Below are 17,705 nucleotides of genomic sequence, written 5' to 3'. Positions count from 1 at the left end.
CCCACTGCCTGTCCAGCACCCCGACTGTCGTCACGCATCGCAGCACCTCTGGCCCTCACGCCACGGCCTCACCTCCCCCGGTGTGCGGGTCTCCCAGAGTCCTTGCTGTCCCCTGACCCCCACCAGCTGATGCTCCAGAAATAAATGTCCCCCGTCCTGCTGCTGCCTCCACAGAAGCCCGAGCCCCTCAGGGCAGGTCCCTCTCCTCGGCACCAGCAACGGTGCCCGGAAAGTTCTCTGAACAGACCCCTTCTGGCTTTGGCCTGAAACCAGCAAGCTGGCTGCTGGGGCTCTGTGTGCTCCCGGAGGGGCTTTCTACATGCCAGCGCCCACTGTGAGGGAGGGGGCTGGGGGAGGGGGACTGCGCCCTCGATGGCCTTATTTATTTTCTCTCTCATTCAACAAGACAAAACGCCCCCCAAGGAAGCCGGGCTGCCCCCCACGTCTCCGGGCTCTGCCCCTCCAGGTCCTCCCTTGGCCATCAGAGCAGCCCTCAGGACCCCTCCAGATTCAGGACTTTCCGTGTTCCCTTAAGATGCAGAAGGTCCTGACCTGAAAGCAGTGTGTCAGGGCTGGGAGTTGGATGGGGGTTTCTTGCCTTCATATCACCTTTGGGTTTACACATCTGCCATGTCAGAGATATGGACGCGGTTCACAGACAGAAATGCAAGTGGCCCTGCGACTTCCCCATAATGAGAGACACGCCAATGCAGGCCAGACCAGATACCATTTCCCACCTATCAGATTGGCGAAAATACAAAAGTTTAACAGCATTCTGCTGGCGAGGCTGTGAGGAAGAGGCGGCCTTAGACAAAGCTGTGGGAAAGTGAAAGGGTCCAGCTCCCACCCTGGGAGACAGACAAAATCTGACGAAGCTGCAAAATGCAATTACCCTTTCTGACAGCCACCTGCTCGGAGGAATCTTGCCTCAGACATACACGGGGAAACCCAAAAAGCTGTGTGCGTGCAGCTTGCCAAGGGACTATTAGTAACAGCAGAAGACTGGGGTCACCGAGTGCCCTGGCACATGACTGGTGGGTAAATAGAATGTGTCCCCATGATGGAACTCCGTCCCCCTAAATATGAAATGAGGGAGCTCACCGTGTCATGCTGCGGTCTGTTCAAAAGCAAGGTGAAGAACCATGCGATTCCTATGTCACTTTTTATTTAAGAAAATGGCAGAATAAACCATTATTTAAGAATAAACCCAACCCGAATGGAAACAGTTGCTGACAAGAGGAGGCGGGGGCAGGCAGGGAAACCCAGCTTCCCTGAATGTGCCCTTCTGTGTCCTTTTGACTTCAGAATCTTGTAAACATTTTAAATAATTGTAAGACAAAATTAAATCACAGAACTTCTGCTCTGTGACAGACACTGTTCAGAGAAAGAAAAGTCAAGTCACAGACAAGTCACAGAAAATCTTTGCAAAACACCACGTATTTGATCAAGGACTGATGTCAGAAATACAGCCGGACCTCTGTATCCATAGGTCCTGCATCCGAGGATCCAACCAACCCAGGATCCAAAAAAAAAATTTTTTTTTTAATTCCAGAAAGTTCCAAAAAGCGAAAATTGAATTTGCTGTTCACCAACAACTATGTACATATCATTTGCATTGTATTAGGTATTATAAGTCATCTAGAGATGATTTAAAGTATTTGGGAAGATGTGCACAGGTTACACACAAATACAACACCATTTTATATAAGGGACTTGAGCGTCCACAGATTTTGGTATCTGGAGATGGGTGGGGGGCAGTTCTGGAACCAATTCCCTGTGGATATCAACAGATGACTGTATACAAAAATACTTAAAACTTAATAATAAGGAAACAAAGAACCCAATTAAAACATGGGTTAAAGCCCTAAACAGACACCTCATCAGAAGATACACAGATGGCAAGTAAGCACATGAAAAGATGCTTAATATTATGTCATGAGGTGATTGCAAATTAAAGCAACGAAATACCATTCCACACCTATTAGAATGGCAAATATCCAGAACACCAACAACATCAAGTGCTGGTGAGGATATGGAGCAACAGGATATCTCATCCGTTGCTGGTGGGGATGCAAAATGGTTCAGCTGCTTTGGAAGACAGTTTAGTGATTTTATAAAAAGCCAAACATGCTCTTACCATATGATCCAGCAATCACGCTCCTTGGTATTTACCCAAAGGCAGTGAAAACGGGGTTCACGCAAAAACCAGCACACAATGTTTATAGCAGCTTTATTTTATCTTACTTTTTTTTAGCAGCTTTATTCTTAATTGCCAAACCTTTGAAGCAACCAAGACATCCTTCAACAGGTGAATGAATAAACAAACTGAAACATCCAAACAGTGGAATGTTTTCCAGCACTAAAATGAAATGAACTCTCAAGCCATGAAAAGTCATGCAGGAAACTTAAATGCACATGGCTAAGTGAAAGAATCCAGTCTGAAAAGGCTACATGCTATGTGATTCCAACTATATGACACTCTGGAAAAGGCAAAACCACAGAGACTGAAAAGATCAGTGGTTGCCAGGGGTTGGGGGGTTGGGGGGACGCAAAGGCAGAGCACAGAGGATTTTAGGACAGTGAAACTATTCTGTGTGATACTGTAATAGTGGTTACATGTCATTATACATTTGTCAAAACCCACAGAATGTACGGCACAAGAGTGAACCCGAATGTAGACGATGCCCCTTGGGTGATAGTGATCTGTCAATGTAGCTTCATCAATTGTAACAAACGAACCACACTAATGCAAATGTTAATAATAGAGGGAGTAATAGGGGCTGGGGAGGGAGGAGGGGGATATGGGGACTCTGTACTTTCTGATCAATTTTTCTGTAAACCTAAAACAGCTTTTTTAAAAAAAGTCTATTAATTAAAAAAATTAAATAATAGAAAAGCATAGAAAGCATAATAGAAATGCAATCTCTAAAAATCAAAATGAATCTGTGTATCAAGTCAGTGGCTTCACCACACAGAGGAGATATATTTCAAGTGACTTCAAAACATGGTCATTTGACTACAAATCTCAATTGGGACATATCCTAAGGACAAAAAATAGCAATAAAGAAGTCTTAATATATATATGATACAAGTATGTATGTATGTATGTTTGTGTGTGTGTGTATATATATATATATATATACATATATATATATATATATATGTCAGCTACATATTGCTGTGTAACAAACTACCCCAAAGCTTTGTGGCTTAAAACAACGATTTGTTATTTCTCACAATTTTGTGGGTTGCACAGCCAGTTCCCCAACTGGTCGTACTTGGACTCTCTCCTGTGGCTGTGGTCACCTGGAGGCTCAGCTGGAGGTCCAGGATGGCCTCATCTGCGTGTCTGGAAGGAGGTGGCTGTAGGGCACTTCAGCTCTCCTCCAAGCAGCTTCTTATACTCCAGTGTACGCTAGTGTAAGTTCTCCTCTCACACTGCAGTAGGCCAGATTGACTTCCCTATACTGAGTCACAGAGCAGCATCCCAAGAAAGTGAAGGTGGCAGCTTCAAGACCTTTTAGGGCCTGGCCTCAGAAGTACACAATGTTCCTTCCACTATATCCTATTGGTCAAAGCAAGTCACGAGGCCAGCCCAAATTCAGGAAGTGAGGAAATAAATCCCACTTTTGTTCAGGCTGGGGTAGCGTAATGTCACACCACAAAGGAGCATGGACACAGGGAAATGAAATTCATCAGGTCCACTACTGCAACAGTCCCCTGTAGTCCTCCCTCTGGTCCCAGTGATTCACATGTCTCCCATGACCTCCAAACTCGCATCCAATCATGGGATCAAGGTGCAAATGTGGCTCCTCTGCGTGTGCAGTGACTTGAGTGTGGCTCCTCTTAATGCAGGAACTTGTGAGCAAAATACAAGAGTTATCTGTCCCACACACACCCAACGTACAACGGTGAGACAGGGACAGGAAACCTTCAAAGGCAGCAGGCACTCTCCTTCAAAAGGAAAAGGGCAGGAAGCAGATACAGGCAGATCCAAGGCAATTACGAAATCTAGCCCGTTTCCCCTACTCCAGGGGCAAGGAAAGGTCCTTGATTAAGTCCAGTTTTCCTTTCTGGGAGTGGTTTTCTAATCCACTGTTCTTTGCTCTTCACTATACCCTCTGAGATACCTTTCCTTTGCCATAAGATGTGGCCCATATAGGCAGCTGAGTAACATTCTCAACCTGTTTCCTTCCCAGAAGCCTCTTTCCATTTTGAACTGTCATTTTTATTTTTGGTGTTTTTTTTTGGCGGTACACGGGCCTCTCACTGTTGTGGCCTCTCCCGTTGCGGAGCACAGGCTCCGGACGCGCAGGCTCAGCGGCCATGGCTCATGGGCCCAGCCACTCTGCGGCATGTGGGATTTTCCCAGACCAGGGCACGAACCCGTGTCCCCTGTATCGGCAGGCGGACTTTCAACCACTGCGCCACCAGGGAAGCCCTGAGCTATCTTCTTTATCCAAGCTGGTGGTGTTTTCGGCAGTACAACTCTTTTTAAAACTTGGTGGATTTCCCATGAATCTAATTAACGTTTGCTCCATAGTCCAACAGCCACATCCATAGTCCTTTTTTGAGACAGATTTCTCTCTATCTTGAGCCATACATGAAGCTGTGAAATGAAACCCTTAGGGTTCCTAAAATTCCTTCTGCCTGGATGAATGGGTCTGTTGGCACTACCTTAAATCTTACACAGATCTTAACAAGGCATCCTGCAGACACAGCCTTGATTTTATCTTGGCCCCCAGGCTCATCGCACTTTGTATATTTTTACCAGCTGGAAGTACTGAGTGTGAGGGACAGTATTATTTTCTAACCAAGCAAGTCCTGGGCTTTCTGTCTTTCAATTTTATTTACAAATTGAATGGTTCCTTCTTTAGCTCACCTCTGTTTCTGTATCTTATCATGTGCAGCTAGAAGAAACCAACTGACACTTTTAACATTCTGTCTAGAGATTTCTTTAGCCACATGCCGCAAGTTTGTTTTCCCTTCCCAGTTACTATAGGAGACAGTTTGTCATTTATTCCTAAGTGACAAGGGTCACCCTTTCTCCAGCCTCCAACATTTCCCTTCACCACCTTCCCAGCTTCCACCTGCTCCAAAGCCAATGTCACATTTCAAGTTTTTGTTAAGGTACCATTGTACTCCAGGTACCAACATCTGTATCATTCATCTATTACTACGTAACAAACCACCCCAGTATGTGGTGGCATCAAATAAGAGCTTATACTTCTCACGACGCTGGGGGTCAGCGCTGGACCGCCTACCGGCCTCACCTGGGCTCCCTCACCTGCATTCGGCTGGTGCCAGGCTAACCTAGAGCATGTAGGACAGCTGGTCTACCTCTCCACATGGTTTTTCATCTCAGGATTCTTTGTAGCATGGTGGTCCCAGGATCCAGAAGAGCAAAAAGCAGACTGTAAGATCTCTTAAGGGCTTGCCTTGGAAGTCATACCACGTTACCTCCACCACATTTTCTTGGTCATGTCATAAGATCAGCCCAGCTTCAAAACATGGGGAAATAGATTCTCCTTCTTGATGGGGACTTAGCAAAAAATGTGTGTACAAGCTGAATGTGCCCTGCTACATGATAGTTATACAGACGATGTACCGTGAGATAAAGCAAGTAAGTAATTATGTAGATGCCATTAGGAACCAAGAATCCCAGCATAAGAGGAGAGAGATGTAAATGTAAAATCAAAGAAGCTGTACAAAAACACTCTAATCTTACATTTAAATTGGAAATATTACTATCAACTCACTACGTACTTTTCTTTTGCAAAAAAAAAAAAAATGTTTTCCCAGCTTTGGCCACAGAAAGGTTTAGAAGCAATGACCTGTCTGGTAGTAATGACCCCTCTTTAGCTCCCAGACTGCAATCACAAAATCCTATTTTCCAATAAAAGGAACCAGAACTCCTGGGAGAAATGGCCAACTTGAGGCCTCGAGGAAGAAATACACCAGATGAATCTGGAACAACTTGTCATATCAGAAAGCAAGGCAGCCCTCACCACGCTCAGATGGACTCAGGAGACAACTGGCATAGCCTCCCTCTGGCTGAAGAATGATCTGTTCATCAGCAGAATCTATAGCTTTATCTGCACATACATCATATGTGGCCGCAAAGAATGGAAACCAAACTCAGCGGTACCATAATGACACCAAATGAAAGAAAAAGTTCTTGACCACCTTTAGAAGTTGCTAAGGCACCATCTCATGACTGGGAAACGTGCTAAATGGAAAGAATCAGGCATTTATCCAGGTGGGACAAACGCAAGGTGCGGGGGCGGGAAACCTGCTCTAGACCCAGGCGTGCGCACGCTGATTTAGCTGCAATATCATAAAGCACAAACCTAGTTGCTATGTAATTAACTTGAAATGTAATGAGCAATAAAAATACAATTATATTCCTGTGAGACATTCAACTCCTGTACTTCGTCAATGCACTTGAAAGGGCTGCGCGTGTTCTCCAGGCAGAGAAGACAAAGAGGGACCAGGCAGGGGTGCTTCCCAGACACGAGGCCTCAGACGTGGCCCTTTGGCTGGAGGGCTACGGCCCACCCCCCGGGGGGAGGTGGAGCCTGTTTCCGGGACTTGGCAGGAGTGAGAGCTCTGCATGGGAGGAGCCAGGGAGACCTGCATCTGGGATCCGTCATCTCGTGTCCACCCAGGAGGGAGGCAAACACGTGTGCACAGGGACGCGTGGCCTGCAACGCCCACGTGCGTGAGTGTCCCCGTGCACAAGCAGCAGCACCGTTCACGGCAGCGCCAACGTGGAAACAACCCAGTGTCTGTGCACGGCTGAGCGGATAAACACCACGTGGTCCATCCACACCGTGGAGCAGGACACGGCCTGAAAGGAGATGCAGCCCAACCCACGCACAAGCACGTGTCAAGTGCAAGAGGTCAGATGCAAAAAGCCACGGAATGTGACCCCGCTCACATGAAAGTCGGACGGGCAGATCCATAGAGACGGGAGGCAGAGAGGTGGCTGCCCCGTCTGTGAATCTACTAAAAACCATTCAAGTGCATACTTTATTTTTATTTATTTATTTTTTTTTTAGGCCGAGTGGCACGCAGGATCTTAGTTCCCCGACCAGGGATCGATCCCAAGCTCCCTGCAGTGGAAGCGCCGAGTTTTAACCACTGGACCGCCAGGGAAGTCCCTGAAGTGCACGCTTTAAATGCGTGAATTATATGGTAAATGAATTTCATCAAAATAAAACTATTTTAAAAGAGAGGCTGAAGGACGGGGCGGCACGCGCAGGCTCTGGGGGTGCAGGAGAGGACGCCTGGAGGCGGGAGAGGCGGTGCACGCGCGGCGTTTGTACAGCCCCTTCTCCCCGCCCCCGGAGTCTTCCTGCCCCCGCTCCACATCGGAGAAGGAAGCACCCCACGGGCCTTCGGTCCCCGGAGCGGGGAGAAACAGCAGCAGAAGCAGCAGACGCGGGCTCCAGGCGATTAGGAAGTAATCAGGAAGCGGGGCCTAGCTTCGGGAAGGGGTCCTCAGGCCCCACCTGCTGCCGCCTGATGCGTCTTGTACCTGGAGGCAGCCCTCACCCCCTGGGGCAGCTCCAGGGGCTGAAGGGCTCATCTCTCCATCTGCACCTGCTCATATCCAAGCCGGACCCCTGGCCACAAAGCCCCTCTCCTCCACCGGCCACCCGTGTGACTCGTGTGTCTGTGAGCCCCCCCAAGCCTCGGTCTCCCCGTCTGTCATGGGGATTCCCATGGTCCCAGCAGGAAGATGGTGCGGAGCTACAGGGCCCCGCAGGGCCTGCCCATGAGCGAGAAGACAGCATCGCCACAAGCCCTGCTGGGGACAGTCACGCGTCCCTTCCCTTCCTGCTGACAATCACCGGCAGCTGTTACCGTCGGCGTGACGGGCGGGAGGACGCACACGCATCGCTCCTCCCTCGCTGAGCAGGGGGGACCTGCTCTCTCTCCCTCGACACGGCACAGGACCAGCGCGGGTGACCCCCAAGCTCCCTGCTGAGGAGTGTCCCTGCCTCAACAACAGACAGCCTGGAAAGTTCCGGTGCTGGGCCGGGAGCTCTGGACAGGTCAGTGGTGGGGGTGGGAGCCCGAACCAAATGCCCAGCACAGGGCACGGGGGCGTGGGCAGGCTCCAGCTGAGGTGGCACCCAGGCATCTGAGCAGCATCTAGAAAGGCGGCAGGCCTGGGGGCGGGGAGGTGGGCATCAGGGCGGAGGAGCCTCTGCTTGAAGACGGGAGGGAGACCCGTGCTGCATGTTGGGGGCTGTCCAAGTGTGACACTGATAAAACCCACGACTGGAAAACATCATCTCCCAAGGTCATTTTTACAAGAAAGTTGTGCTGCGTGGATTTATTGCTGTGTGCAGAGCGGGTGTTAATTACCACATTTTAAGACGTGTTATTATCTCCACGGCCGGCTCTGCGCAAAACACTCTTGGAGACCCAACCGCTGCTCCACTGGCACAGGCCCCACCCCCCTGAGACCAGGGACTGCCTTTAGCCACAAGTCTTTCTCCCCCTGCCCGCCCAGGCCTGCCCAGAGACCTCTCTGGCCCAGCTCAGAGCGGGGGCACTTAAAATAACCCCACCTCCCTGCCAGAGAAGCCTGACGCCTCTGCTTGCACACCCCTGGTGGCGGGACGCTCCCTCCCTCCCCAGGGACCAATCGCGCCCTGGCCAGCCTCTGCCTGCAGGGCCCCATGGCCAGCATCTTCCCTCTCCTGCTCTCCAGCCGGATGTGGTCCGGCCCCAGCCCCCTGCCCTGTCCTCTGAACGGACCTCCTGTCCGTGGGACTCTCACCTCCCGTGTTCTGGGCTCTCTGCTCCTAAGGATGCAGCCTTGGGCTGGGCAATGACAGCCCTGGATCCCCACAGGAGCCCGGCGTCAGGCCTAGCCAGTCCAGAAGGGAGGAACTCTGGGGTGTGGAGGGCTGGGCGCCGAGCTGAGGAGGACACGCCTGTCGGGGCCGGGGGGCCGGATCTCTCTGCCCTTCTCCTGCTACGGGCAGGAGCAGTCAGAAAGCCCTCTACACAGCCAGCTTCCGGAGCGGGTTTTTTCTTAGTTTTATACTTTTGCAATGAAAGATTACCCTTGACAAACGTCCCCTGTAAAAAAAGTTTCACTAATTTAAAACCCATTCTTTTCCCCGTGCGTGCGTTTTAAAGCATGGGGAGTCTGATGAATTCTAAAGCATCTGCAGCCACTCGCCTTCGGAAGAGGGGCGGGGGGGCCTGTCTTGCAGCCCCCAGACCCCCTGCACCCAGGGTCTTGTACACAGGCCTGGGTGCCGCACATTTCAGCACTGCCCCGGGGTCCTCGTGAACGGTGGCAGAAACCCCGGGCGTCGTGGCCCCAGCTGAGGACCGTGGTGCACCTCAGTAAGCCGGGAGACACTTCCAGAGGCGCGCGGCCCCCACAATGGGACTCTGACCCCCGCCTCGCCCGGCCCAGCACGGCTGCACATGAGAGGCCATGGGGGGCAGTGCAGGGGCGCAGGGAGACCCCCGGCCCTCAGTCCACACCCAGCAGAGCAGAGCCCAGCCCCTGAGAGGAGACCCAAGACCCTGGGGAAGACAGATCCCGGGCAGGAGGTGTAAGCTCGGCCTTCACGGTCTTCCCGGAAGGGAGGGGTTCAGCTGTAAGCCCGCTTCCCACCCGGGTCTCCGCAGCCTGAGACCCGGGCCACTCGGCAGCGGAGGGGGGGCCACACAAGGGCTGCTATTTCCTGCTGCCACCCATTTGATGGCACCTGTCCTGGCCGACCCCCCCATGTGGCCAGCTTGGGCTGCGTGGTGGGGGGGAACCCCAGCAACAGAAGTCCTGCCAGAGTGACAGCTGCTTCCGAAAGCATCACCAGGCTCTACGATGTGGCCCTCACCCAGGAACGAGGCCCCGCGGTCACCGAGAGAGGGAGGCGGAGCTGCGGGCAGGAGGCTGGGAGAGAGCCCGCCGAGGGGTGCGGAGCGGGCGAGAGCGCTGGGGGAGGGAAGGGGGGCCCGGCGTCTCGGCCCTCCGTCTCCCCTCCAGGCTGAAGCCGAACGTCCCCAGGGCCTCGTGCACAGTGACCAGAGCTGGGCATCCCAGGAGGCACCTCAGCCGAGGAGGGTCAGGCTCACCCAACCCGGGCCAGCCCACGCTGAGGACACGAAGACACAGAGCTGCTAGTCCGACGAGGGAGGCGGGGCAGCCGGGAGGGGACCCCCGAGGGGTCGGCCCGGGATGGCCGGAGCTGGCCAGGCCCCGCTGCCCCGCACGGCCTGCAGCCCCTCTCGGTTCATTAGAAGATCCGAAGCCATGGAGCCCGGGGTCCTCAGAAAGTGCCCTGGGATGGGGGACTGCCCTGCACCGCCTCAGACCTCGGCGTCCCCACCTCTCTGACTCTGGGGATGCTGTCCACACACAGGCTCACTCAGGTGCCCCCGAAGCTGGAGGTGACAGGCCTTATGGGTAGCAGGCGGAGACCACCGGAGACGGGGGAGAAGCTGCCGGCCCGGGTGCTGGCCCCCGGCAGGCAGGGGCAGACACGGGGTGTGGAAGCTCGTTCTGTGGGAGCCTACAGCCGCTCTGGCGCATTAATTATCCATTTACAACGTGTCATCTTTCCAACTTCTGTCACGTTCAGGCCAACAAAGGCTCCGGCTGCAGGCGGCCGGCCACAAAGCCACTGCGGCTTCCCTGCGTGGCGGTGAGAGCAGGACAGACACACGGACCGGCCACCGACAGGACAGGGGCCCAGCACAGGGGTGAGGGGCCAGGCCGCAGCGGGCCCCGCAGATGGCTCTGTGATGGTCCCGTCCTCCTGGACTGTGCGTTCCGGGCGGGAGGGGGAAGCTGGGAGCCCCTTCCCCACCCAGCACCCCGCGCTGTGCCTCGGGGAAGCCACCGAAGGCCACCGCCCAAGAGGCAGGTGACTGCGGGGAGGGGGGCAGGGAGATGCGCGGGTCCCACCTCCAGACCAGCTTGGGGGAGCCCCAGGCCGAGCCGTGGGGGAAACGGCTTGACTCCGTAATAATTCAGGGGACCCACTGCTCTCGGGTCCTCGGTGAGGGGGTTCCATATGGTCAGCGTCCTGGGGACCCTGAGAAAGGGATTCGCTGGGCCAAGCCCTGAGGTCCACAGCGGTGGGCCTGCATAGTTCACAGAAAAGCATCCGTACTTTAGACAATGCATCGCTTAGTAAAAGATTGATTTCCGTGTCGTCCGTTCCTTTGGGCCTGTTAGTGTTCGTCTCCAGGGCAGGCGGCTTCCCCGAGCACAGACACGCCTCAGCTCTGCTCTCTCAGCTCCCCGGTACCATGGGCCCATTTGCAGGTGAGGCAGTGCACAGAGCAGCTCAGTAATTTGCCCGAGGTCACACAGCCAGCGGGGGCAGAGCCCGGCCTGAACCCAGGCTGTCTGCTCTTAACCACCGTCCTCTCAGGGCAGCGACAGAAATAAGCCTCACGTGGCAGGGTCCTTCCAACAGTGTGTGGTCCACACTGGTCAGTCATAAAGCTGGGCCTGTCTGGACTGGAGGGGCTGGTCCAAGGGGCTACATTAAGCAAAGCCCTGGCTCCCCGCTTTCTGAGGGGAAGCGGGAGGATGTGGCCCGGACATAAACAGGCCAGAAACTCGGACCACACCCTGAGAGACTGTTCTCCAGAGGCCCCCAGGCTACCCCAGGCCTGGGGCAGGGGTGTCCCCTGAGGGGGGCGCTGCAGAGCAGGGGCCTTGGCTACAAGGACAGGGAGGGAAGAGGGGAGGCTGAGAGAGGGTGGGAGACCCTCAGGTGTGCAGGCACCCAGGCCTTCGAGGTCCCGAAGCCCCTCCAGCTCCATGGCTGCGCTGAGGGCCACCCACGCGGGCCTGCACGGTCGCTGCCTGCCCCCGGGCCTCCCTGCTTGCACCCCACCCACTCTGCCCACACAGCGCCCCAAGGAAGCAATTCTTCCAAAATGTGACTGGAACCAGGGAAGGGGACTCCAGAGCACCCAGCCTGGAACAAAAACTCCCTGCAGGGCCTGCACGCCCCCCTTCTCCACCCGCACCCCACAGACTGCAGCTTGTCCTGCACCCCCGCCGTCTGGCCTCCTAGTCCAGCCATACCGTCACTCCCCGCCCTTGCTCCTCCTGGCACCAGGCCCCTTGCACAGGCTGCTCTCCCTGTGGCTACTTCCTCTGACCCTCTTGGGCCCTCCTGGGGTCCCCTATACCCGCTCCTCATTCCTCACCACCCTGTGAGGGCAGAGACCCGGAGGACATTTGCGGCTATGAATGCAGGCCTGGCACATAGTAGGTGCTCAGTGAAAACCGGCAGACCTGGAGCAGAAATGAACACGCGTCCCTCTTCCTCGAAGCCATGAGCATCTTGAGGCTGACTCTAGCTGCAAACTTTCTCCCCCTCCCCTCCGGAGTTTCCTGCCAGGCCCATGACAAATTGACAGGCAGGTGATGAGATGCTGGTGGCACCCAGCGTCCCCCAGAAACTGCCCGGCACCTCGCTTGTCCCCACTTAATTAAAACATGTTCCCCAATAGGGGCCGAGGCCGGCACCTTTCAGCAATCTGCCCCTTTGATAAATAAACAGCAAGCGCCCTGGACTCTCCTCCCGCCACGTGCCAGGCTCGCTGATGAGACTGTGAAAACCCTTTAGCTACCAAAAACCGTACAACTTTGAGATCCTGAAGGTCTGAAGGCAAAGGTGGGGGGTGGGAGGAGATGGGCGGACACCCTCCCAGCGGGGGAGCCGGGGCACAGCAGCCCTCCGCCTCCACATGAGCCCCCGGGAGCCGTCTGCAGCCCTTTCTCTCCCAGGATCTCTCCGTGGGCATGACAGCCACTCCTCAGGGAAGGGGAGGGGAGACGCAGGCCCTGCTTTGGCAGTCAGGCCGGGATGCCCCTCAGCAGAGGCACTGGGGGACCCAGAAGCCCGGCCTCTGCCCAAGCTGCTCACACCCCGAGCTCATCAGAATTAACTCCGAATTTCCAACCCAGGGGGTGCCTTCACAGGAGGGCTGACAGGTGGCCTCCGCCAGGCTGGAGACCCCGCATGCACACACTCCCCCCTCAAAGCGCCCACCTCCACCGGCCAGGTCTCCTTACCTGGGATCTCACCTAACCCCCTCCTTCGACCTTCAATCCGGCCTTCGTCACAGCCGAGGATGCCGAGGCGGCGGCTTCCCTACAGGTGCAAACAGGAGCGCCCAGAACAAAGGTGGGAGCTGTCGTCAGCCTGCAGCTCTGCGGAGACAAGGCACCCTTGGTGAGTCCCTGACTGGCAGGGTCCTGGAAGAACCCTCTGCTGACCCCCTTGGGAGCAGGACGTGCCCACCCACCACCCCTCGGGAGAGACCAGGCTCAGCCAACAGCCACGTGGGAGACAGAGGAGAAGGCCGGGGGTGGGAAAGTCTGAGATCTGAAAGATGGGCCGGGCTGCCCCAGGAGGGCCACTGCTGGGGGCCAGCAGTCAGGGTTAAGGAAGGTGGCCCTGGAGTTGGGGTCAGGGTCCAGGCAGGCGGAAGGCGAGCGGAGGTGAATGAGGCTTAAGGAAAAGGCCGAGCCCTTTTCGGAGTCCCCGGTGGCCCTTCCTTTGGCACTGTAGAAAATTCAAACCGTAGGAGCCTGGCCTGCATGGGGCCCATCAGCCCAGCCCCACCCCCAGTCGGTGCTCCCCAGCCATTTCCAGAGCAGCGTGGGGTCCCCTGCTCTCCCCCAAAAGCCTCATTATGTGAGTAACAAGCCCTTTCATGGCCTTTGGTACATGTGGCACCATCAGTCTCAACATCAGGACTAAGTTTTGGGTGGGGAAGCCATCCTGTATCTTCTAGGGCACAGGTGCTGCGGTGACCAAGGCCGGGGTGTCGGCCACCACCTGCCGGCCCTGATCAGCCTGCGAGGAGACAGGCTGCAGCTGAGGCCGGATGCTGGCGTGAGCATTGCACTAGCTGGTTCTCAGTATAGAGTTTTAGTTTTTCAAAAACGCTTTCTTGAATAGAAGGAAGAACGACAAAGACACAGCACCCAGGCCTGCGGTCGGGGGGGTGGGCAGGAAGTGTGGTGGGGGCCCAGCCCAGGGGAAGACGCTGTGCAGGCCACGGCATTGGGGTGCGGGGTTCCCACAGTCCTCAAAGGACTCCCCTTAGAGCCCAGAGCCTGAAAACCAGCCCAAACGAGCAGAGCTTGTCCTCTGAGTCTGACAGCAGCGCTCAGTCCAGGGGCAGAGGGGCAGGAGAGTCACTGTCCAGGTGGCCGCACACAGGGCGCCCGCACAGCCCTGCCACATGCTCAGGGACCTCGCCGAGCTCCTCGGTGTCTGCATCCAACCTCTTCATGGAGCGAGTTCTTTTTATTTTTTAATTTGCTTTGCAAATAACCCTGAATTAAAAACCATATATATCTATTTTTAAAAACCCGGCCCTGTACTTCCTTAATTAAATTTCCACAAGATATTTTTCCCTAGGAAAATTCAATTAGGTTTTAATTTTAGTCACCTAAAAGGCAGTGGTGCTTTGAGTGTTTGGTTTTTAATTTAAGCCCTCGATAGGGCAATTCCGATTAAAATGGGGTGGGCGCTGTAGTGTGGCCAGACCATTCCACAGCAGGTGGAGACCCCAGCGGCTGGGGCTGGGTAAGCGGGTGGCCACCGGGTGAGGTGGGCTTCCAGTGGGCAATTCGGACCACACCGCCCACCGCTCTGGTGTGTTCATCCAAACAGCCCCATGGGATGCTCGGTTCTGGTCCCGGGGTGGGGCTCCACTCTCAGCTGGGTCTGGGCAGGCACAGAATGCCCCAGAAGAGGGCAGGGCCAGCAGACAAGTCCTCAGAGACCCGAGGGCCTGCCTGGACGCGGAGTGCCTGGCGTCAGGCCGGCCAGCCTCCCCGTGCTGCAGAGAAGCTGCATTTGCGGCTGCAGCTTCTTCTTGTACACTGAGGGGTCAGGTGTGCTCAGAGGAGTGACCCCATGCCTGTCAGTCTAGGGAGATCCCAGGGTCTAAGTGGCCCCGGGCACTGGTGGGGTGACCTTTCTTCTATGCATCTTGGTCAGGAACATGGGAGACCCCCTAGCCCACCCCCACACATCCTGGCCATGATGGAGGCAGGGCAGCCGCTTGCTCCAGGAGGGCAGAGGATGGAGCCAGCTTGTTCCCGCTTGTGTCCCCTGGTGTGGGTGCACAGTTTCTGACCATCCACCCACTGAAGGACATCTCGGTTGTCTCCAGTTTGGGGCTATTATAAAGAAAGCTGCTATAATCACTCATGTACTAATTTTTGTGTGAGCATACATCTTCATTTCTCTGGGACACCTGACCAGGTGTGCAATTACTGCAGATAATGGTGATTGCATGTTTTTGTTTTTTAAGAAACTGCCAAACTGTTTTCCAGAGTGGCTGTACCGTTTTACATTCCTTCCAGCAATGTATGAGCAATCTCCTGTTTCTCTACATCTTCACCAGCATTTGGTGTTGTCACTATTTTTTATTTTTTTAAACACTTTTCAAAAAATATTTATTTGTTTATTTGGCTGTGCCAGGTCTCAGTTGCGGCACACAGGATCTTTAGCTGCAGCATGTGGGATCTTTAGTTGTGGCATGTGGGATCTAGTTCCCTGACCAGGGATCGAACCCAGGCCCCCTGCGTTGGGAGCGTGGAGTCTTAGCCACGGGACCACCAGGGAAGTCCCACTATTTTTTATTATAATCATTCTAATGGGTGTGTAGTGACATCTCATTATGATTTTAATTTGCATTTCCCCGAACAGTTAATGAGGTTAGATACCTTTTCATCTGCTTATTGCCATCTGTAAATCCTCCTCAATGAAATGTCTCTTCATGTCCTTTGCTCATTTTCTAATTGGATTCCTTTCTCACTGTTGAGCTTTGAGAGTTTTATGTATAGATTAGATCCTTGTCCTTTGTCAGATAAATGGTTTCAAATATCTTCTCCTCCTCTGTTGCTTGTAATTTATCCTCTTAACAATGCCTTTCACAGAGGAAAAGTTTTTAATTTTGATGAAGCTCGAATATAAATGCTTCCTTTGAAGGACCATGTTTTTGGTGTCAAGTCTTTGAACTCTTTGCCTAACCCTAGATCCCACAGGTTTTCTCCTATGTCTTTTTCTAAAAGCTTCAGTTTTACAATCTACATTTAAGGTCAACGGTCCACTTCAAGTTAATTTTTGCATAAGGTGTACACTTAGGTCAGGGTTGGGTTTTTGTTTTGTTTTGTTTTTGTTTGTTTGTTTGGGGGGTTTTTTTGCTCATGAATATCCAGTTGGTCTAGCAACATTGGTTTGAACGCTGTTTTTCTTCCACTGAAGTGCTTTTGCACGTCCGTCAAAAACCAGCTGGGCACATTGGTGTGTGTCTGTTTCTGTGTTCTCTGTTCTGTTCCATTGATCCAACCATCCCTCCCTAAGTATCTCACAGTCTTTGTTAATGTGGCTAATAAGTCTTAAAATCAGGTAGACTGATTCTTTTATTCTTTTTCAAAATTATTTCAGCTATTCTAGTTCCTTTGTCTTTTCATGTAAATTTTATAATTTTCTTGTCTAAATCTACAAAAAATACTGCTAGGATTTTGATAGGAATAGCATTAAATCACCATATCAATTTGGGGAGAACTGACATCTTTGCTATGTTGAATTTTCCAATCCATGAACACAGTTATTCTCTCTGTTTATTTAGATCTTCCTTGATTTTTTAAATTAATTTATTCTTTTATACAGCAGCTTCTTATTAGTTACCTACTTTATACATATTAGTGCATATATGTCAATCCCAATATCCCAATTCATCCCACCACCACCATCCCCCCCTCCCAGATCTTCCTTGATTTCTTCAATCAGTGTTTTGTAGCAGTCAGCACACAAGTCTTGTATATGTTTTATTAGATTTACACCTAAGTATTTCATTTTTTGAAAGATTGTAAGTGGCAGTGTATTTTAACTTCAGTGTCCACATGTTCATTACTAGGATAGAGAAATACAATTGATTTCTGTGTGTTTGTGTTGTATCCGGCAAACTTACTGAATCCCTGTATTAGTCCAATGAGTTTTTTGTAGATTCATTGGGGTTATCTATGTAGAAAAGAATGCCATCTGCAAACAGGGACAGTCTTATTTCTTCCTTTCAGATCTGTATGCCTTTTATTTCCTTTTCTTGCCTTGTTGCACTGGCTAGCACTTCCACCACTATGTTAAATAAAGTGGTGAGAGTGGACATCCTTCACTTGTTCCTATCTTGAGGGAAATAATTCAGTTATTAATTACATATTTAGTTATAACATCAAGTATTATGTTCACTGTAGTTTTCCTGTAAATGTTGTTTATCAAGTTGAGGAAGGTCCCCTATGTTCCCAGTTTGCTTAGAGTTTATTGTGAATGGATATTGGATTTTGTCAAATGATTTTCTTCATAGATTAATATCATCATGTGATTTCTCTTCTGTAGCCTCTTAATATAGTGAATCACACTGGTTGGCTTTTAAATATTAAACCAGCCTTGCATCCCTAGAATAAATGCCATTTGGTTATGGTATATAATTATGTTTATATTTGATGAATTCTCTTTGGATTTGTTATGGATTTTGTGTCTATATTCATGAGGGATGCTGGTTTGTAGCTTTCTTTCTTCTTACTGTCTTTGGTTTTAGTATCAGGGTAATAATAGCTTCATTAAATGAATTGGGAAATGTTCTTTTCTCTTCCACTTTCTGGAAGACATGAAACAGAATCG

This window comes from Hyperoodon ampullatus (assembly GCF_949752795.1).
Source record: "Hyperoodon ampullatus genome assembly, chromosome: 3".
Taxonomy (NCBI): Eukaryota; Metazoa; Chordata; class Mammalia; order Artiodactyla; family Ziphiidae; genus Hyperoodon; species Hyperoodon ampullatus.
The sequence above is the reverse complement of the archived record's forward strand: the minus strand, read 5'-3'. Positions refer to the sequence as shown.